General features: G+C 46.6%; 1 pseudogene; it reads right to left on the reverse strand.

Annotated features, from left to right (window-relative positions):
• The window catches only part of LOC140214177 (uncharacterized), a 158,214-nt pseudogene extending 135,667 nt beyond the window's left edge, over positions 1–22,547 (reverse strand).
• Between the last annotated feature and the right edge of the window lie 692 nt (positions 22,548–23,239).

The following is a 23,239-nucleotide window of genomic DNA, read 5'->3' on the forward strand; positions in this document are numbered from 1 at the left end:
GACGCAATCTTGTGCGCATATGGTACAAACACAATCTTTTTCCTGGTGAAAGCGTGCAGGCGAACTAAACAGGCTCAATCTTCCTAAAGGGCCCTTAAAACACGTGCGATATTTTTCAAAGATTTCAAGTACCGTCTATATTCGTGTATAAGCCGTCCCCATGTATAGTCCGCAGCGCGCACTTTCGTATGCAAAAAATTAAAAAAAAACAACGCGCTAAGAACGCGCATAGTCCAACAAAGCGTTACAAGATGGCGCCAGTTAGTTGTCCCGCAAAGCCCTTCTTGTGCTCAACAGCTTTAGAGGGCACCTAGCAGACCGAGCGATGGCTCGGCTTGCCCACTGCCGAACGGACTTGGCTGTGATTCCTGGTGGCTTGAGAAACATGCTGCCACCGCTCGATGTTTGCGCAAACTGGCCATTCAAGACGGAATTTCGGTGGTGCTAGACCGAAAAGATGGCTGTGGGCCACCCCGAAACAGCTCCTACAGGGCAACTGAAGCGAGCGTCTCTTCAGGAAGTGTGCGGTTGGATTCTGGACATGTGGCGTTCCGTCTCAGTGGACACCATCGCAAAGAACATTTAGAGTCACGGGCATATCAAATGCCATGGACGGCACACAGAACGACCAGCTTTGGGAGCGCGAGGATGAGGCGAGGTCGTCCGACAGAGGTGAGAGTGCCGGTGAGCTGAGCTCGTCCGAGAGTGCTTAGCTTGAAATCGGCGATAAATAGCGAAATAAAATGTTGATATGCGTCACCAGTTTCGTTTAGTTGTCTGACACTGTACTCGCAGTCGCACTATACAAAGTGTTAATGTGTAGCTATAGGCCTGATTCGTGTATAACCCGCACCTGAGAAAACTTAATGAAGAAAGTGGGCTTATACACGAGTATATACTGTAAAGACGCGCATCGGGTTCTTAATGCCGTCGCGACCAACGACGCCACAAAGCTGGAGCGCCGCGCGCCGCGGGCGTGCCACAAAATAAAAAAAACAATTCCGTGCTCCTCTCCGGGCCTTTCCGGTATGCCCAGCGCGCCTCGTAACGTCACCAGGGTGCATGTGGTGGTGCCACCAGGAACAGACGCTGTCGATTGGTCGAACAAGAACCTACGACTTCCGGTTAGTCTAGCAGGTACGCGGCGCTCCTCCTCGTCGGGGTGCTCGCTTCTGCGCAGTTGGAAATCCGGGCCCGCAGTGCAAGTGCCAAATCGTTCGCGTTCCAACACATTCGTGCTTAGCGTTCCGATTAACTGCACACAGTCCAACAGTGCTTTGCGATGGCTAGAGGGCATCCGTGTGTGGTGCTTGGCTGCAAGAGCGCCGACTGGAAAAGCGAGACTACGCGACACCAGCTGCCTCATGATCAATGCCTGGCATGAGCGCATTGGAGTTCCGGCGATTTACGTGTTTGTGGGCGCCACTTCGGTGCCGAACGCGTATCTGCATTGATGATTCCATTGGCTCGGAATGGGCTAACAGCAGAACGTACCAACCCGTATCGTCGCCACAATCTGGGGAAGGCGGCGGCGACGACGGTGGCCGTTTCATCTCTAGCGGAGGTGCTTCGTCTTGGCGTGTCTCCGTACGGACCATTATATTGGCGAGGCTTGTAGACGTGCGACACAGGGCCCATAGGTGCACGCTTCGCAGGAGCACGGGCCAGAACGGCAGCAACAGCGGGTAGCCGAGAAGAGCGTAGTCGCGTTAACCGCAAGTGGGCAGCGTTTTGAAAAGCGCTTCGGCAATGACGTATATCACATGTTGTTTGACGGAGCACTCGGCGAGGATGAGACCAGCCTAGCAAAAAAAAAAAAAAGAGCGAAACAAGCGAGGGTTGCGTTTTGATCATCGAACGCGTGTAACTCCGTTGTGACTGCACCATTTCTAATATTTCTCGCGGCTACGTGTTCGTTGTAGACTCGTGCACAAGTGCAACACAGCAACTAAATTTCGACCTCTGGGTGGTTTAACGCCAATCCCACCTCTCCCAACATATCTCAGGTGAATCTAGTCTTGATTAACTCTGCGTCGCATAACATTCTGACACAATGAGAACGCCCGAAAATATTTTCCCGGAGCCACCGAAGGTTTTGTACTGATGGTCAGCGAACCTTCGCGATAATTCTTTTTGTATTTAATCCTCAAAGCTCGCAGTGCGTACAGAAAACGGCTGTACTCCTTGTGGTAAATTGCGATGTAAAGTGTGTGCGCACTTGGTAATTAGGCATTTTGTCACCCGCTCATCTACTGGTTTTCAGGTAAAAATCAAGAGGAATATAAACTGTGACAGTTCCATTATATATTGACCAAACATAAACGTAATTCAGAACGCGATTCCATAATGAGAAGTCTCACACCATAACACTTCGAAAACTGGCTCTGTCAAAACATGTCAGGAAGTCAGGCCACTCCTTTCACAACATCGGAGCAATGATGCTCGAATTCCATTTTAGCTCGCACCACGAGCGTGAAACTCTCGAATGTTTCCTGATTTATAATTTCTACGCTGCTATGTCGGGCATAAACAAGTATGCAGGCGCAAGCCTGCCGATCAATACCTAACCTCACTGGTTCCATCTCTTGGTCTAAGCTAAATAGAGTAGCCTCGTGTTGGTATGAAACACTTCAATAACATGTTCGCCTTTACATGGAAGCTAAACATCACGTTATGGTAAATATTCAGTGCCCTTTGCCGATTTTTCACGCAACGCATTGTGCTTCCTTTAACATTTGTTCCGCACCCTGTAGATTTGTTCACCTGTGCCTGCCTTGCCATAGGCGCTTAGCTTCGCTTTTATTTATTTATTTACAAACACTGCGAACCATAGCTCTCGCCCAAGCAGGAGGGGCTATGTACCACGTGAGAGCAGGTTTGTCAAACAACATGCCAGGAGCGCACATTAATAGGACATCTTATTCCAAACAAAGCAAACGTGATAAGTCTGCATTGACAAAACATCAAAGATAAGTAACGTACACTGCAATTAAACACATCAACATTGGCAAGCAAGTCGAGCATAAAAGACAGCAGCCCAAAAACAAGAAAAATGACTAAACATTGTACAGTGGAATGATCTACAATAACTGTGTTTCTATTGCCCTGATAACATTTCCTAAATCGCACACTACAGTTGGCAGCAAATTCTGATCAACAGCAGCTCCGGGGAAGAAACAGTGCCTAAATCCTTCAGTGCAGGTAAATATTGGAGCTAGTAAGGCTCGATAAAATCACCTTGTTTTTGTTCTGGCGGCTAGCTTGCCACAATCAAGCAAATAAACTTTAGCTTCGTTTAGAGGAAGCAAGTAATACATGTTTGGCAAGTTGAGAATGAAGAGTCGACTGGTTTTATTCAAGAGTAAAAGCAGGTTTGCCGAGTGGCAGTAGTGGTGGCCCTGTCCAACAGGCACTTCGGTTCGAGCAGGGGCCAATGACCCCACGGCGGGGACAACGAAGTCCCAGAGAGTCGTTACAAGGTCTATCCCCCCATTCCTCCTGCAGAATGGGGGAGGCTTAGGTGTGAGTGGCAGAAGGAATGAAGAGCTAATGTTCAAGAAAGGTTGATTTCAGGTGGTGGCACGACGCTGTCTCTCCTGTGAACGTCAATGTTAAAAATTTTCTCTGAATGCCAAGCTACACGAAACGGGCCTTCATAGGAAGGAGTGAGTGTGGCTTGATAGAGTCACGTTGCAGAAAGACGTGCGTGGTTGTGTCCATTGTCCGGAAAGCAAACAGAGGCTGCCCGCGGACGATACGTGGGGCTGTAAGTCGAAGCTGGTCGAGCCAGAAATTAGCCTCTCTATGTGCTGCTTAAGAGGAAGCTTTAGCTCGGGCCAAACTCCAACGCTGCCTATTTAAATACATGTAAAACGCAAAAACGTTTTTCTGAGGTAACCCCTGGACTTATTTTAATGAAAGTTGTTGCATTTGAGAGAGAACGTTAAATTCTAGTGACCGTTGGAAGCGGAATATCGATTTAGGGCTTGAATGTTGTTAAGAAGATTTTCAAATATTGGATGGTTTGAAAAAAATAGAAGCACGAAGTTTACAAATTCATAGCTCTGCATCGAGAACAGATATCGCGGTTCTGTAAATAGCATCCATTACATCATTCAAAGCGGACGATTTCTATATGTCATTTACATCTTAGGTGAATTTGTTACGTTGCTTACAAGGGTTCTGCAAAAGCTGTATTTTCGTATTACTAAAGTTTTTGATATTCATCTCTAACACAACAATTTTGTCCGCTTTAGATGTACTATTACATGCAATTACCGGAATTGTATTATAATCTTTACTTGTTGAGTTACAGAGTTGTAAACTTGATAGTTTCACTTTTAGAAAAGTTTCGATATTTGCAAATTTTTAAAATACAATTTACAATCTAACTGAAAAATTAGAAACCAACAGTAACTAGATATTAACTTTCTCTTTTAAATGCAACAAACTGCGTCAAATTTGGTGCAGTGGTTGCAGAGAAAAACGAATTAACCTTTTACATATATTTACGTAGGAGCACCCGAGCTAAAGCTTCCTCTTAAGCATTGCTTGCAAGCTGGGTCCAATGATCCCCACGGCGGTGACAACGAAGTGACGGACGGTCGCTACAAAAGGATTTTGTGCAAAAAGGCTTAGGGAGCAACGTTTCGACGGGCCTCCAATGTGTAAAGTTTATGTTGTTGCATGGGTAAAGAGGGCGAACGTGCGCTTTATATTCTCCAAAAAATGAATCTGATGGCTTTCCTCTGAACTCTTTTCAATGGGCCTTCGGATGGATGGATGGATAGATGGATGCTATGAGCCGGGCGGTGGGACGCGCCACTATGCTCTTATTATATTGCCTAATGTCCTACCTCGTTTAGAAAGAAGGAAAAAAAAAGAAACCCACGATGAATTCTCATAACCAAACTTTCTGAACCCGTATTGTGAACTATGCTTTGGCACGCCTCCGTTGTATGTCGTTTCCCTACTTTTCTTCCACCAATCTTCCAATCACCGCTTACTAATCTATACGGTGGACATGTTTACTTTCTCCCTGCTCTCGCTGAACCCAAGGTCCTCAAGGAAACCAGAGATGCCAAAATCGACCACTGGGCAGATATTTTCACATTCTAATAGAAGATAATCCATCGTTTCCCTCGCTTTACCGCTGCAAGCGCATGCTTCCTTCCTTCCTCTACCTCGCGTTATAAGGGCTGTTCTAAGGCACCCTGATCTCGTTTCGAAAAGTCATGGGCTAACCTTTGAGTTATCCTAAAATGTTTCTTTCCTGATTTAGTTTTCTCTTCTTAAGTAGCTACTTATAGAAGGTTTCTTTTCCATTGCCGCCACCCATGACATTATCTCAGCGTCTCTGACTTTCCCCTTGATCATCTTTGTTGCCATGCTGCTCACCATACAGGTGGTATACTTGCTGGTAAGTTTCCTAGTTTTTTTCCTCCATTGTGAATCAATGTTTTTTCTGTACAAATACCTCAACACTCTCCTAGCCCATCACTTTCTTCCATATTCCTCAGTCATTTTTCACAATCAATTTTACTGTGAGCTTCCCTCACTTCAAAACTTGTCCAGCCCATGTCACCCTCCACAGCTTCATTTGTGGTCTTCCCGTGAGCGCCCAATACGAGGCGACCCGCTGCCGTTTGGTTGCCATTGAGTGCTGATTGTACGCGTGATTTCAAGCACACTACCGCATTTCCATTACACTTTTTCGCATGACTCGGAGCACCTCGTACGTAATGTACTATTGTAGCCCCATAGCGCTCTGTGTTTCATTATGGCCGCATTTCTCTTCCCTTTGTTGTTATTGCTTTTTCCTGTGTTTTCATATGTCTATCGCCTTCCTTTTACATATACCGAGGTATTAAAATTCTTTTACCCGATGTATTTTCTGGCCCTGTATTGCCACTGTCTGTTCCCTGTTTTCATTGAATAGCATAATACCCGTATTTTTAAGGTTAAATGTCAGACCTAGATTATCTCCTTCCCATCCACAGATATTAGCCAGACGGTGCATAACACTTTGATTGTTAGCTAGCAACACAATGTCGTCCGCATAAAACAAACCTGGAAGCTGCCGCTCTACTACTGTACCTGGTGTTTGTTTGAGAGATTAAACCCAATATTAGTTTCCTCTGAGGTGCAGCGGTGGCGTAGAGGTAGAGCATCCGCGTGTTGATAAAATTGAATAAACAAGCCTGGAGTGCGACCTGATCCCGATGACCAGAACCGGTAATGCAATCCCTCACCAGAGCAGGATTGGCCACCCTGGTGCAGTACTTGGCCACAACCTCTTATATGAATACAACAATAAAACCCCGGCCCTCAATCCCCAGCAGCTGCGAAGCAACTGACCACGGTGGTGGTCAGACGGGTGACGCAGCAGAGGGTGCTAAGAATCTCTGGGTCCGGACAGGCCGCCATTGGAATCTGAAACTGGCAACGTTTAACGCTAGAACTTTATCTAGTGAGGCGAATCTAGCAGTGCTATTGGAGGAATTGGCGGACAGTAAATGGGATATAATTGGGCTCAGTGAGGTTAGGAGCAGAAACGAAGCATATACAGTCCTAAAAAGCGGGCACGCTCTGTGCTATTGGAGCTTAGCGGAGAGACGAGAACTAGGCGTCGGATTCTTGATTAATAAGGATATGGCTGGTAACATACAGGAACTATATAGCATTAACGAGAGGGTGGCAGGTCTTGTTGTGAAACTTAAGAGGTACAAATTGATGGTCGTACCGGCCTACGCCCTTACATTCAGTCATGGTGAACAGGAAATCGAAAGCTTCTATGAAGACGTGGAATCGGCGATGGGTAAAGTCAAAACAAAATACACTATACTGATGGGCGACTTCAATGCCAGGGTAGGCAAGAAGCAGGCTGGAGACAAGTCAGTGGGGGAATATGGTATAGGCTGTAGGAATAGCAGGGGAGTGTTATTAGTAGAGTTGGCAAAACGGAATAATATGCGGGTAATGAATACCTTCTTCCGTAAGCGGGATAGCCGAAAGGGGACGTGGAGGAGCCCGAACGGCGAGACTAGAAATGAAATAGACTTCATACTCTGCACTAACCCTGGCATCATACAAGATGTGGACGTGCTCAGCAAGGTGCGCTGCAGTGACCATAGGATGGTAAAAACTTGAATTAGCCTAGACTTGAGGAGGGAACGGAAGAAACTGCTACATAAGAAGCCGATCAATGAGTTAGCGGTAAGAGGGAAATAGAGGAATTCCGGATCAAGCTACAGAACAGATATTCTGCTTTAACTCAGGAAGAGGACCTTAGTGTTGGAGCAATGAACGACAATCTTATGGGCATCATTAAGGACTGTGCATTAGAAGTCGTTGGTAACTTCGTTAGACAGGATACCATGCAGTAAGCTATCGCAGGAGACTAAAGATCTGATTAAGAAACGCCAATGTATGAATCCTACAGCTAGAATAGAACTGGCAGAATTTTCCATGCTATTCAACAAGCGTAAGACTGCTGACATAAGGAAGTATAACATGGATAGAATTGAACATGCTCTCAGGAACGGAGGAAGCCTAAAAGCAGTGAAGAAGGAACTAGGAATAGGCAAGAATCAAATGTATGCGTTAAGAGACAAAGCCGGCAACTAATATGGATGAGATAGTTCAAGTGGCTGAGGAGTTCTATAGAGATTTATACAGTACCAGTGGCATCCACGACGATAATGGAAGAGAAAATAGTCTAGAGGGACTTGACATCCCACAAGGAACGCCGGAAGAAGTAAAGAAAGTATTGGGAGCTATGCATAGGGGGAAGGCAGCTGGGGAGGATCAGGTAACACCAGATTTGTTGAAAGATGGTGGGCAGATTGTTCTAGAATAACTGGCCACCCTGTATACGCAATGGCGCATGACCTCGAGCGTACTGGAATCCTGGAAGAACGCCAACATAATCCTAATCTGTAAGAAAGGGGATGCCAAAGACTTGAAAAATTATAGACCGATCAGCTCACTGTCCGTTGCCTACAAAGTAATTACTAAGGTAATCGCAAACAGAATCAGGAACACCTTAAACTTCTGTCAACTAAAGGACCAGGCAGGATTTGGTAAAGGCTACTCAACAATAGACCATATTCACAGTATCAATCAGGTGACAGAGAAATGTGCAGAATTTAACCAGCCTTTATTACGAGGAAGCGTTTCATTAAGTCATCAGGGTGTAGACGGGTGTAGATCAGGGTGTGAGGGTGTAGATTAAGTCAGTCAGGGTGTAGACGAGCCATATGTAAAAATACTGAAAGATATTTTTAGCGGAACTGCAGGGACCGTTGTCCTCCATAAAGAAAGCAACAAAATCCCAATAAAGAAAGGCGTCAGGCAGGGAGATACGATCTCTCCAATGCTATTCACAGCATGTTTACAGGAGCTATTCAGAGACCTGGATTGGGAAGAATTGGGGATAAGAGTTAATGGAGAACACCTGAATAACTTGCGATTCGCTGATGATAGGGCCTTGCTTAGTAACTCAAGGGACCAATTGCAATGCATGCCCACTGACCTGAAGAAGCAAAGCAGAAGGGTGGGTCTAAAAATAATCTGCAGAAAGCTAAAGTAACGTTTAACAGACTCGGAAGAGAACAGCAGTTTACGATAGGTAGCGAGGTGCTGGAAGTGGTATACTTAGAGCAGGTAATGACCGCGGATGGTGATCATGAGACTGAAATATTCAGAATAATAAGAATGGGCTGGGGTGCGTTTGGCAGGCATTCTCAGATCATGAACAGCAGGTCGCCATTATCCCTCAAGAGAAAATTGTTTGATAGCTGTGTCTTACCAGTACTCACCTACGGGGCAGAAACCTGGATGCTTACGAAAAGGGTTCTAGTGAAATTGAGGACGACGCAGCGAGCTACGGAAAGAAGAATGATGGGTGTAACGTTAAGGGATAAGAAAAGAGCAGATTGGTGAGGGAACAAACGTGAGTTAATGACATCTTAGTTGAAATCAAGAAAAAGAAATGGGCATGGGCAGGACATTTAATGAGGAGGGAAGGTAACCGATGGTGATTAGGGGTTCCAAGGGACTGATTTCAAGGGACTGGATTCAAGAGATTGGATTTCAAGGGACTGAATTCCAAAGGAAGGGAAGCGTAGCAAGGGGCGGCAGAAAGTTAAGTGGACGGATGAGATTACGAAGTTTGCAGGGACAACATGGCCACAATTAGCGTATGACCGGGGTCGTTGGAGTGGTATGCACTTTGCACTGCAGTGGGCGTAACCAGGCTAATGATGATGATGATACTTTTCTCTAGCGCCCTTTTCGTCCTCACCATGTACATCATAAACAGATGTGGGGATAAAGGGCACCCCTTCCTCAGTCCCTTGTAGATATAAACTTTCTCCTCGCCCTTCATCCCTTGCCATTAAACGCGAACTGTATTTTCTAGGTGAATCGCTCTCAAAAGCTGTATACAATTCTTACCGAAGCCTTCCCCTTCCACAATGTCCCACAAAATATGGTGGTCTACATTGTCATACGCTCCTGTAATGTCTAAAAAGGCCACATATAACGGTCTCCTTTCTACTCTGGATATCTTAATAGGCTGAGTAAGGACAAATAGGTTATCATCCAGACGCATACCTATTCTGAAGCCATTCAAAAGTTTTCCCAAATTGCCATTATTCTCTTCCCATGCTCGCAGATTTAATTTAATTGCTAACTTGTATATTACCGACGTAATGCTCTGTGGTCTATATGAGGAAAGCATCCGCCTCACCCAAATGGTGGCTCTCTGAGGTGCGGAGCCGGGCTGCGGCCCTGACCTGATGCCACAGGCCAACCTGGGTAGTGATACCACAATTTCCACCCGCGGTTAGAAACCACGGATGTGCCGACACGGTCTATATGAGGGAATTCTATCTTTCTCCCCGTTACCATTATAAATTAATTTCATTCTACTTTGTCGCCAACTGTGTGCTATTTCGAAGGTCTGTAAGTGAAAGCCCACGAGCCAACAGATCAGGTGAGTTTCGTGTTCCCGGGCAGTGATGCCACTAGTATGGACTCGTTACTTGACGTATCTCGTTAATGCTGTTATAAAAGAATTAATTCCACTTGGTTGCCCATCTTTGTATCCGACAAAGGGTTACAGTTGAGTCCGTCCACAGGTGCTCTTCTATTTTGCAGTGCCTAGACTCTAGAGCCTTCCGCATAAACTTTGGGACTCTTGAAGCCAGAGCGGCGGCTACCAATTCCAAACGTGGTAACGGGATGCGCTTGATTGGAGCTATCTCCACTTTGTGACTTCGAAAACATTTTGTAGAAACCCGCGAAGGACCACACAGGAGGAGCGGTCGGTGAGCAAACATGACATTTTAATGGAGCAACAGTGACAATGACGATGATGATAGCAGATGAGCGAGGAAGCAGTTTCTACAGACACCCCGTGCTACAGGAAGGGTTGTGTTAGTGTCCTCGATAAAGAGACAGTGCGGTTCTGCCATACAAAAACGATCGTGAAGTTCTAGTAGGCCAGAGAATGCGAATGAAATCTTGGACGAGCGGCATTGTTCACTGGTTCGTGCAAATTCCCCTTGTGATCGGCATCACCAGGATCTGCGCCTTGACTTTGTTGTTTTAACAAATGCACAGTTTTACTTTGTTTCGTACTGTCAGTTGTGGTGCGCATAAGTAGTGGTAATAAACGACGTTGCTCAACTTTGAACATTAGAACCTGACGCTAGTTGATCTTCCTTGAAATAGGGTGAACGTCGCCAACAGACGTGCATCACTCCGTCAAACGGACACTTTGTCCAGTATTTGTACTGCTTCAATATTGCGCAGATGATATCCAGTTTCTGATGCATCTTTGGCCTTGCTTTATTGGATATCTGGACCAGTTGTTGCCTTAAAGGTCGGACGTTGGTTGTTTCAGGGTGTCTACCAACCGGGAAAACCGGGCCAACCGGGAATTCTCAGGGAATTTGAATAGTCTGGAAATACTCACAGAAAACTCAGGGAATTTGCGCTTCTATCAGATAAAACTAGCTGTAACTTTATTGAAAGGGAACGAAAGTCGTGTTAATGCTGACTCCAGTAACAGAGGAATGTCAAAGAATTGTCATTGACGCCATGTCATCGGCACGCGTCATTTTGCCAGAGTAGTTAACGACCGATTTTCCAGCCGCCCGATTTTTCGGAGATGCACCCCCACGTACTCCATATAGTCAATGTATATTGCCCTGACTGCAGGTCTGAACTAGCATTAATGAAAGCCACCACCGCCGCCATTTTGATTATCTCGCCGCCTCAAACGGCCACTCTCGCACGGAGATCCGCTGGCAGCCGTAACCACCACCGCAGCAACGTTAGGCCTAGCTGCTTCTACGTTCGCTATTAAGCGTCTTGCCGTGCGGTGCCGTGTTTTTCATTGAAAGAATTCGCCGCTGTCAGCAATGGCACCGACTCTGCCTTTGTAATCCTCGCGACTGGCTTCGATGCTCGCAGAGCACGACGCGTTGCGTAATGCCAGTCTCCGAAAGTCAGCTTCGCCTTAGTACAGAACTGTCAGGCGGTGAAGCATAACAACCGTGGCAAGGGGCAATTGTCACGGGACACAGTATGTATTCCTTAATTATACACGCGTGCACCCCTGTCTCCTGTCACACTACGAGCACCGATATACCTAATAAGTGTACTGGCAAGCCTTAAGAAGTTATGGTAGGGTAAACCCACCAAAAAATCGAATTTTCAATTTTGGCAGAGAAAAATTGACTGCACTTTGAGGAACAAACCTGCGGAAGCGCGACCTCGAGCGCCTGCTCAAAGCTGTTTAAATTTTGCCCCTAAGTGTGCCGTGCGTCCTTACGTCTAAGAATGGCGTGCAGAGGCTGGTTTGTTTATCGTTGTCGATTGCGGTTTTCTCCGTTATGGCGTGTATTTTTTTGCTTGTGTGTGTGTGTGTGTGTGTGTGTGTGTGCGTGGTAAGTAAATGGTTTGTACTAAAGAATTATATATTAATTAAAAGAAAATGAGACATCCACCCAATCGTAGCAATTGCCACAAAGGAATCCCATACGGGTTCCTCGAAAGAAAAGCATCGCAGTTGATGAAAAATTTGTCCTAGTCCGGGGCTCCAACCTGGGACCACCGCATTTCTGGTGCACTCACTCTACCATCTGAACTAACAAGGCGGCTAGCACATGGCAGGGCGAAGTCGAATTTGTTAACAACTCGAAGCAAGAGCTTGACGTAATAGCCCTTTGTAGAAAAGAACTATTACGTCAAACTCTTGCTCTTGCTTACGTGGTCGCTGTCGCCTGTGGTTTGAGTTTCAAACATATTACTTGTCCAGAAGATGGCACGATACTCCAGCAAATGGAGCACAATGAGAACTTTCAAACGTAATCGGTCTTCTGACGAAATGTATTTATGGACGAACACAGAACACCAATGAGTTGCTCAACCAACTCATCTGGCGCCGCTGCCCCAAGAAAACTTTGTCAGTGCTTACACATTGAAGACAGCAACTAACAATGCTGTAGCCAACTACAATGACGGTTAACCTGCACGAAAAGCTGCTCTGGAAGCCCTTGGGAATTGTGCCAGGTTTGCTTTGTAATATTTCCCTCGAAGGGCGGACAAAGAGCGTGTTGACAGGGCAGAATTCTATGGCTCTGCCGAGAGCAAGGAAGGATGACGGATAAAAAGGAACACTAAGGGTTTTGCAGACACCTGCAAGAAAGTCGGCAGTGAAATGTATTCTCCTGGGGCATTTTGAGAATCCACAAGCAGTATTCGAACAGAAGACTTAATTTTTCTCAAATTGCAATTTTTATGATTTTTTTCAAATTCAGTGTACCTTTTCTCAGAAAGTATTCATCCCATTCCAGTGAAACTTTGTACACATGTACAACAACCAATCATAAATATTCTGAACTAAAGAAATCTGATAATTGGAATGACAACAGTGGAAAAATTTACACTGCAAGAAACCCCCCTTCTGCCTTTTCGCAAGCAGAGATATTATTTTTTGGGGTGCGAACTCCAAAGTGGATATGATATCTGTTTAGTTCAGATATAACCTATTAATATTTAGAAAAGCACTGGAATATCATCACATTCCTCTGCGTTCTTGCAGAGATAAGGTACATCAAATAATTAAACACACCTGAAATTTCGGGAGTGGGCCATACGAAAGGTAAACCATCTAGACTCAAACAAAGTTTCTCATGTTGTACCCAAGAGCAACTTTTGTGCGCAAGCGAAATTTGATGCGAATGTCTGCAGGCGCTTCTAAAATAATACGTTAAAACTAACATGTACCATTTACCCTACCATACTTCCTTAAGAGCTTTTTTCGGACGTGCCTGTGGAAATTTTAGCCTTTAAGGGCAGTTGAAGATATGCATTCATTTTTTTTTTCGGACTGCCAGATTTTTCGGATGTTCTTGCGGTCCTAGGGAGTCCGAAAAATCGGACATTGACTGTACAACTGACCAAGAGGACACTTCAAATTATCCATGGGGTGAAAGCGTGGCAGGAGGATGAGAACAGAAAGGACCGACGCACTAAGGAATTAACAGGAAAGGAAGCGTGCCGCCGCCACTTTGAAGGAGCTTGAGCTCAAAAAACAAAGTTTTGGCTGACGCCGAGATGCAGGTGTCCCTCATCCAAACCAAAATAATCTCTTTAAAGCAGTTAAACCCAACACTGAGATGTTGCGTACGGGCTGAGAGTATCCCAGGACAGTTGAGGTTGACTTCCCAGCTGCTGAGAGAGAATCTTAGTTCTGACAAAGTTCAGAACTAAGTTCAGAACTAAGTTCAGAACTAAGATTCGGTATGTGACCGATGAGCAAGCTCATCGGTCACATACCGATGAGCTTGCTATCATTTGATAGAAATAGCTCATATTCAAAAATATTTACTTCTGTATGCATCCCCTTTTCATGCGTATTTGAATATGTTCGACGCAATTTGGAATGGGTTCGACCATTTTTTTCGCTGTAGATTATACTAACACCTTCCTTCTGTGTTCTTTTTAAATAAAATAGATATTAATCCTTACTATTCAAAATGGATTAAGTCAGTTATTTGTTTCAACATGCTTGGAAGAGAGTGACAACATCGGGCGTCAGTGTCAGCCTGTCTTGCCATAAAACAAAGTTCTGGCTCATTCAGGGAATTTTGCAAAGGTGCTCAGGGAAAACCTTGAAAAATCAGAGAAGTTGGTAATGTCAACTTGGTAGACACCCTGTTGTTTGTACCACGTAGGAATTTTTGAGGGTTATGCAATTAGTTGTGACAGCGGGAGAGAGCGCAGTGGCAAGGCGCTCATCTACGTTTATTGCTTCGTGTTACCGGCACCTCTACTGGCTGGAATCTTCGGTTCATGCACGAGCCTTCGTGGTCATCCATACAATGAGCATGCTTTTCCATGCCTCGACGGCGCCGTGACTCCTTGGTGAAAATGAGGTCATTGTCGATTCTTGGACTGTTCATCAGAGACGTTGCCGAAGCGCGTGCTGCTATTTTAACCATTCGCATGGTCTGCACACTGTACAAAGACTCTTTCGGTAGCCCTGCGGCTAGATAGTTGTTTCTTGTTAGTTCTTGTGCTTTCAACGCACCTCTAAAGTCCAAGGTGATGACTTCATTTGATAGCGGTCTTCGGTTCAGTCATCTATGTCACTAACCATGTTACTACCGGTCTTTAGTCGGTACTTCCGTGTCACTGAAGATTTATGCCTTTATGTCGTTCTTTGACCTTCTTCAGTGTGGGTCTGGCTTGTAGCTTCTGTGTTAAAATCATTCATCGGTTGTATTTTTTTTGCAGCGCTTTAAGGCACAAGAGTAATCAAATGGTCATTTCGCTTTTAGAAATCTGTGACACGTCGTCACTGTTTACATTCTGCCTCATATCAATAGCAAGTCTGATTTTCAACTTCGGTGTAGCCAGTTTATCTCTGTAGTCTACCTGAAGGGTATATTCTTCATATATTTCATCGTCAGAAGTGTGTACTTCGATCTTTTTATGTAAGAAACAAAGCCTCTCCTGAAGAACTTGGCGCTGGCTGCTCATGAGGGGCAGTTGAAGCGTTACGGCTTCACAGAGAGCCACACAGCCATCGTCAAAGATGAGGCATACCTTCGCTCTGATCAGTGCCCTATCCATGATCAGCTCGGATTCTTGTAGTAGGTGGCTGTCGGTGGATGTATGGGGGCAGTCGGTTCCATTGACTCCGCTCATCCCGGCGAGCTCATGCGTGGGCTCGTTGCTAGTCGTTTTTGTCGTTGATTAATACAGCTTCCGGATTCCGGCACCGCTTTGTAGAGACTCGTGAAGGACCACAGAGGAAGAGCGGTCGATGAGCGAAAATGGCGTTTTAATGGAGAAATAGTAACGATAATGATGTTGATAGCAGGTGAGCGAGGAACAAGTTTCAAGTGGCTATGGCGTTCGGGCTGCTAAAGGAACGCGATGGGAGCGCAATGTAAAAGCACTCGTGTACTTATATTTAGGTGAACGTTAAAAAACTCCATTTGGTGAAAACTAAAGCAGGTGCCTCATTACCATAACGTAGTTTTGTCATGTAGAACGCCAGAATTTCTTTAACTTAAAAAAAGAAGCTAGCTGTGTCATTCGGCTTTTTTTATCTAGAGGTCTAAACAAAAATAAATTATTCTCGTGTCTGATTTACAAGAAAAACAGGTTATGCTTATATTATATTTTACAGCTGCGGGTATATAAACGGTTCCCAACTGTACGTCCACTCAATTGAGAGAGAGAGAGAGAGAGAGAGTAAAACTTTATTTAATGTAAATAAAATAAGGCACAATGGTTGGAGCCCCTATTCCAGGGCCCCACTGGCACGAGCGGCTCGCTGGGCTTGGTCCAGAAGAGCCAACTGGCTCTCCCGACCCTCGTCCGCAAGCCATGCCTCCCACTGCCTATTCCTCATTAGTGGATGTTGGTGTAATATGGGACTGTCTATGTGCGGAGGCCTCCTGGGGCACTCCCATATGATGTGTTTTAGTGTGGGTGTGTCTGTGCACCACGGGCACTCGTCGGTGAACCTCGTGGGGTGTATTCTGTGTAGGTGGTGCAGGTTGGGGTATGTATTCGTCTGAATACGACGCCAGTCCCTCTCCTGTTCGCTGTTTAAATCGGAGTGAGGATGTACAAAACGTCTCCGCTCCTGCCTTTGCTGTAGGAGGATGTCACGAGAATTCGGTGGAAGGACGTCGCTAGGCCATGCCGTTGCTCGGACGTTCAAACCTCGAGCAATACGGTCTCCCCTAGCGTTTCCTGCCAGTCGCTCATGTGCCGGACACCAGACGATAGTGTGGTGCCCCTCTAGTTGAGTGCCTAAAATTTTGATTATTGATTTGGGTGCCGTTCCTTATAAAAACAGGCGGCAAGCCGCTTGTGAGTCGGATAATATGACAGCCGAATTGGTTTGGCGCTCGGCGTCCTGAATGGCCAAGGCGATGGCTGCAGCCTCTGCCACGCATGCCGAGGAGGTTTTGAAGGATGCCGTTGTTATGTTGTTGTTGCATGTAGAGACTATGCTGAAAGTGTCTGAGCTGGCTCGACTGGCATCCGTGTAATACGCCCCCGGTCCCATGCCGAAACGTTTGTGAAGGGTCTTTGCCCTTGCTCTGCGTCGTCCGGGATGGTACTTGGGGTGCATGTTTTGGGGAATTGGGGCCACCGCGATGTGCGATCGAACATTGCGGTCTATCTGTGCCGTTTCCTCTCCGCAATACTGGGCCTTTCTCTGAAGGCCTTTCTTATTATTGCGTTTGCCTGTTTAATCTCTTGGTTTGTCAAGGCCTGATCAACCTGTAAATTATAGACGGCTGCGTTCAGTTACCCGGTGCACTATCATAACGACAGTAATGAAGCAATCATACGAACGGAATATCTGACATACACGTAGATATTGTCACGGGGATGTTAGGAATATAGAAAGACTGTATTTACAATATATATACAGGATGCGTCCGCGTAGACGAGATAGTTGACCACCAACAACACGCAGCAGCCAGCGTCTCGCAATCTTCTTCTTCCTCTGTCTTCTTTCATCCTTCCGTAACAGGACCCCCGGGTGGTAAAGGGCCGTCTCGGCGCGTGGTAGGTGAAGAATTGCGAACGAAGCATGGCTTCAGCCGCGAAACGTGCACGGCGTCAACAGGCGTCGGACTTGAGGATGCATCAAACTGTAGCGGCGAAATCTCGTAATTTACGTCGGTAACTTGACGTAGGAGTTCATATGGCCCTGTGTAGTGAGAGAGAAGCTTCTGGGAGAAGCCAATCCGACGACATGGTGACCAAAGGAGCACCCAAGCACCTGGCGCGAACTTAACATCGCGATCATCGGTCATAACGCTATTTTCGTATATGCTGCGAGGCTAATAAACGAGATCGGGCGACTTGACGTGCCATGTGAGCGCGATCGATGACTTCACGAGCGTACTAAGTTGCAACATGTGGCACAGAAGGGAGGATGGTGTCAAACGGAAATGTGGGGTCGGGAACATACAAAAGATAAAAGGGTGAACTTCGTGCGGTGTCATGTCGGAACGAGTTGTACGTGAACGTCACGTAGGCCAGCGTGGCGTCCCAGTCACCGTGATCGTTGGAGACGTACGTCCACAGCATCTCTGTGATTGTTCGGTTGAGGCGTTCCGTAAGACCGTTCGCTTTTGGGTAGTAGGCGTTGAACAGCTTGTGCTCAGTGGCACATGAACGGTGGAGGTCGTCGATAACTCAAGACAAGAACGACCGTCCGCGGTCTGTAAGTAACTGTCGAGGCGCACCATGGTGGATAATAACGTCAGGAAGGAGAAAATCGGCGACGTCTGTTGCGCAACTAGTCGGCAACGCCTTTGTTATCGCGTAGCGTGTCGCGTAATCAGTAGCGACGGCGATCCACTTATTCCATCTAGTCGTCGTCGGACAAAGGCCAAGCAGGTCAAGGCCTACGCGGAAGAATGGTTCAGAGGGAACTTCAATTCGATGGAATCGTCCGACAGGTGGCAGGTAAGGTTTCTTTCGGCACTCACACAATTCGCAAGTTGCGACATAGCGACGCACGGAGCTGTAGAGACATGGCCAGAAAAACCGGCGTCGTACGTGGTCGTATGTACGCGAAACTCCAAGATGTCCCGCCGTCGGTGCATCGTGAAGTTGTTCGAGAACGACGGATCGCAGATGACGAGGAAGGACAAAGAGCAACTCAGGGCCTTGAGGGGTCATATTGCGGCGGTAGAGGATGCCGTCGTGCAGCACGAACATGCAGCACGTGCCGTCAGTGCTGCCAGATTGCACTCCGGTGATGATGGCCTGCAAGGTTTCGTCACGTTGTTGTTCAGCGCACATGTCGCTCATGTCAGTAAAAGCCATCACGTAGGTCACCGGAGCAAGATCAGGGGGATCCACGGGGTGACGAGAGAAGCAGTCGGCGCCCTTGTGGAGGCGTCCAGTCTTGTAACTGACAATAAATGAAAATTCCTGCAACCGCAAAGCCAAGCGACAAAGCCGTCCTGTCGGGTCCCGCAGGGAAAACAGCCAGCATAGTGCGTGGTGGTCTGTAACGACCAAAAACGTGCGGCCGTACAAATATGGCTGGAACTTGGCGACCGCCCAAACTAAATCCAAGCACTCCCGCTCGGTGATGGAGTAATTTCTCTCGGCACGTGACAACAGGCGGCTGGCGTAAGCTATCACGCACACGGTACCATTCTGTTGTAGGACGAGAACAGCCCCGATGGCATGGCCGCTTCCGTCAGTGTGGACTTGAGTCGGTTAGATAGATCAAAGTGGGCAAGTATGGGAGGGGTGGTCAGAAACCCTACGGGGCCGGCGAACGCGTGAATCTGCTCCGGGCCCCATGAAAATGGCGCGTTCCTTAGAAGATCTGTCAAAGGCTGAGCAACGTCGGCGAAGTGTTTGACGAAACGGCGAAAGTAAGAACACAGGCCGACGAAGCAACGCACGTCAGAAGCGGAATGTGGCACAGGGAAACTGTGTATGGCGCGAAGTTTTTCCGGGTCAGGTTGAACACCGGATGCGTCAACGAGGAGTCCCAACACGGTAATTTGACGGCGCCCGAATTGACCCTTCGTGGAGCTCATTTGGAAACCTGCTTTTCGGAAGACCACAAGAATGGCAGCGAGGCGCGTTAGGTGGCTGCCGAACGTGGGATAAAAAACAATAGCATCGTCAAGGTAACAAAGACAGGTGGTCCATTTGTAGCCTCGCAGAAGAGAGTCCATCATACGTTCAAGTGTCGCAGGAGCATTGCATAGGCCAAAGGGCATGACTTTGAACTGATATAAGCAATCCGGCGGGATGAAGGCCGTCTTCTCGCGGTCCATTTCATCAACTGAAATCTGCCAGTGGCCGGATCGAATATCGATAAGATCTTGGTGAGGGCTAGTTGGTTTATATTTAGAACCGAAGTTAAACGGCGCGAATAAAACAAGGACACAAGGAAACAAATAACACAGACAAGCGCTTCTCGTCCATCAAATATCGATGGACAGAAGTATTTAGCTCCGTGCAAGCAGTTTAAGGCGTCATCGATGCGCGGTAGTGGGTAGACGTCTTTTCGGGTGATCTTGTTGAAGTGGCGATAGTCGACGCAAAAACGCCAGGCACCATGTTTCTTTTTCACAAGCACGACAGGCGAGGCCCACGGGCTGGCTGATGGCTCAATGACCCCTATGCGGATCATTTTGTCCACTTCTGATTGGATGATTTGACGTTCAGAATGCGATAAACAATAGGGACGCCGACGAATAAAATTCGTGTCTGCAGTGTATATACGGTGGTGAAGATTTGATTTCGGCCTGTAGCCGAAATCAAAGATGTCACTGTAGGATTCAAGCAAAAGACGTATGTCCGTGGCCTGTGCCGAGGCGAGGTCAGGTGCAATCATTTTCGCCAGGTCATCCGTTGAGGAACCAGAGCTGTGAGCTGCAATTGGCGCTAAGAAACCACTCTCGGCATTCAGACCCTCAATGTTACATTCGGAACCACTAGAAACGCTGGCCAAGAACATGCCGGCCGGAATCACTTGAGGGCACAGGCTGAAATTCAGATTCGGTAGAACGACGTCGTTATTAGCAACCGTGAACAGCGTATGCAGAACAGCAACGTTCCGGTTCAAAAGCACGTCGACGATGGGGTGAAGCACATATTCACCGTCAGGAACCCATGGCTGGGTGATCAAAGTGATGTAAGTAACTGTCTCGGGTGACAGACGCACATCCTGAAGCGAGCACAAGTGCGGTGGGGTGGTGCTTGGAGTATTGGTGAGTTGAGGCAGTTCTAACTGAACAACTCCGGTCGCGAGGTCGATGAGAGCAGAATGAGTGGATAAAAAGTCCAATCCAAGGATAACGTCATGAGGGCAGTTGTCAATCACAGCAAACAGAAGTAGGGCGACCGGTTACGCTTAAACACGCAGTACACATTCCAAGAACAACCAGCACGCTGCCGTCGGCCACACGAAGCACTCGGGCAGCTGCTGGGGTTAGCACCTTCTTTCAACGTCTACGTAAGCTCGTTTTCATCGCAGAAAAGTGGGCTCCAGTGTCGACGATTGCTTGGACAGGTACGCCGTCTATTTTAACGTCAATTACGCTTCTCCTTGTGGGCACAGACAAGGCTTTGCTACAGTTATAGGCAATGCATTACAACCTGCGAGGGCTGCATTTCTTAGTTTTCTGAAAAGTTGCGGCCAAAAGCCATGGATACTTTGTTTAGCGCAAAACAACAGACACACGAAAGACGACCAGGACAAGGCGCTACTCTCAACTGACATCATTTTATTGCGTCACTCCTTTATAGATAGCTCAAACTAGAGGAACATGCGCAGTGAGCACCATGCAGTGGAGCCACCAACATCCGATCCCAAGAGCGCACTCATGCGACAGAATCCAAAAAACCAAATTCAGCGCTGTACAAAGTTAAGGAAGGCACACTAATGCACTGTGACCCCAATGACTGAATGAAAAATGCTTCCGATAAATCTCGGGCGGTGGTGTCACGGCTCTTTTTCAAAATCGTGGTATCACGAAACATGGGTTTGCACTTGCATATTTTACAATGCTGAGCCAAATGAGAACCTGTGCCTGTTGGTATGGATCGCTCATGTTCTCCAAGGCGCTCGTTAACACAGCGGCCTGACTGCCCTACATACACTTTGCCACATGACAAGGGAATCTTATAAACAACACCGACGCTGCAATCTACAAACTTCGCGTGGTTGTTTTCACAATCTGGTTTTTTACTTGTTTTAGAAATACGGCTGCACAACATTGACAGTTTCTGAGGAGCGGAACACACTACCGGAATTTGGTATCTAGTGGCGACATTCTTTAGATTGTGAGCCACTCTGTGGCAATACGGCACAACTTCAGGCCTCTTCTTTTGTGTGATGCAGTTACTTTTGTGCCGCTTCCCTTTCAGTTTCTGAAGCAATACCTCCGAGACTGACGTCACCACCACACTTGCGTAACCAGCAGCCTGCAGCCTATTTAACTGTGCAATGAAACTCAGGTTCGCAGAGTGATGACAAGATTTAATTAACGAAGATTTAAACAAATCAAAGCAATGGCGCGTTTCACAGTCTTCGAGTACGCAGACACGTAAGGTAAAAGTTCCTTACGTGCACGTGGCGAGTACATCCAGCAGGCATGGCCTGTTTGTAAGGATAGCTGCAAATCTAAAAACTGAAGTTTACCGTCCCTAGATAGCTAATTTGTGAAAGTTAAACCTTTGCCATTGTCATTGAACAGAGTTAAAATGTCAGCTACCGTCACGGAGCATTCGTTGTTAGTCTGTTTTATCATAACAAGAAAATCGTCAACATATCTGAAAATTTGAACCGAGTCATTGTTTAAGGCACTCTTAAGAGCGCCGTCAACAAACGATAAAAAAATATTACAATGAGCAGGCGCCACACATGAACCAATACACACACCATTTTTCTGGATAAAAAGGCTATTTTCGAACCGGATAAAAGTTGCACTTAAATAAAATTCAAGAAGGGACATGAAACTTTCTGAAAACAACCCGGTCGCATTGTGAAAATATACCTCGCCACTTTCTTCGACGCACGTCATCACACTGCGAAACAGCTCATCATGCGGTATTGAATAGTAAAGATCTTCGACGTCAACAGAAAAAATGCCGGCTACTGAATGGTTGTCTTCCAGAAAGGAAACAACATCGAAAGAATCCTTTATGCCATAAGGATCGTCAATAGTTAGATGCTTCAACTGTTTTTGCAAGAAGCGGCTAACCTAAACCTGCCAACAGTTATTTTCCCTGACTATTGTACGGAAAGGCACATCCGGTTTGTGCGTTTTTGGAGTAAAAACTTCTAGAGCAAGTACCTTACATGGTTTTACATCTTTCACAATGTTGGTGAGGCCTATATTTTCCAACAAAGAAATGGCTTTGCGTTTTACCTTCTGAGCTCTCTCACTTGCCAGAATGAAGTTCTTGTTGACAGCCTGAATGGCTTTTTTGTTGGAGACTGCAGACGGAGCTATCATAAAACCGCCCTCTTTGTCACTCAGTAACAGCCGAAGTTCATTGTCTCTAAAGAACGATACTGTCCTTTTGATCACAGCTGTCGAAGGTGGCGCGCTCCCGGTGACGGTCCTACGAAGGCGATTCACCCCTGACGTCTGACGTCACCGAGTGCCTGGAGACCAGCACATAACTGCATCACACAAAAGAAGAGGCCTGAAGTTGTGCCCTATTGCCACAGAGTGGCTCACAATCTAAAGAATGTCACCACTAGATACCAAATTCCGGTAGTGTGTTCCGCTCCTCAGAAACTGTCAATGTTGTGCAGCCGTATTTCTAAAACAAGTAAAAAACCAGACTGTGAAAAGAACCGCGCGAAGTTTGTAGATTGCAGCGTCGGTGTGGTTTATAAGATTACCTTGTCATGTGACAAAGTGTATGTAGGGCAGTCAGGCCGCTGTGTTAACGAGCGCCTTAGAGAGCATGAGCGATCCATACCAACAGGCACAGGTTCTCATTCGGCTCAGCATTGTAAAATATGCAAGTGCAAACCCATGTTTCGTGATACCACGATTTTGAAAAAGAGCCGCGACACCACCGCCCGAGAGTTATCGGAAGCATTTTTCATTCAGTCATTGGGGTCACAGTGCATTAGTGTGCCTTCCTTAACCTTGTACAGCGCTGAATTTGGTTTTTTGGATTCTGTCGCATGAGT

Source organism: Dermacentor andersoni, chromosome 11 (genome assembly GCF_023375885.2).
Source record: "Dermacentor andersoni chromosome 11, qqDerAnde1_hic_scaffold, whole genome shotgun sequence".
Lineage (NCBI taxonomy): Eukaryota > Metazoa > Arthropoda > Arachnida > Ixodida > Ixodidae > Dermacentor > Dermacentor andersoni.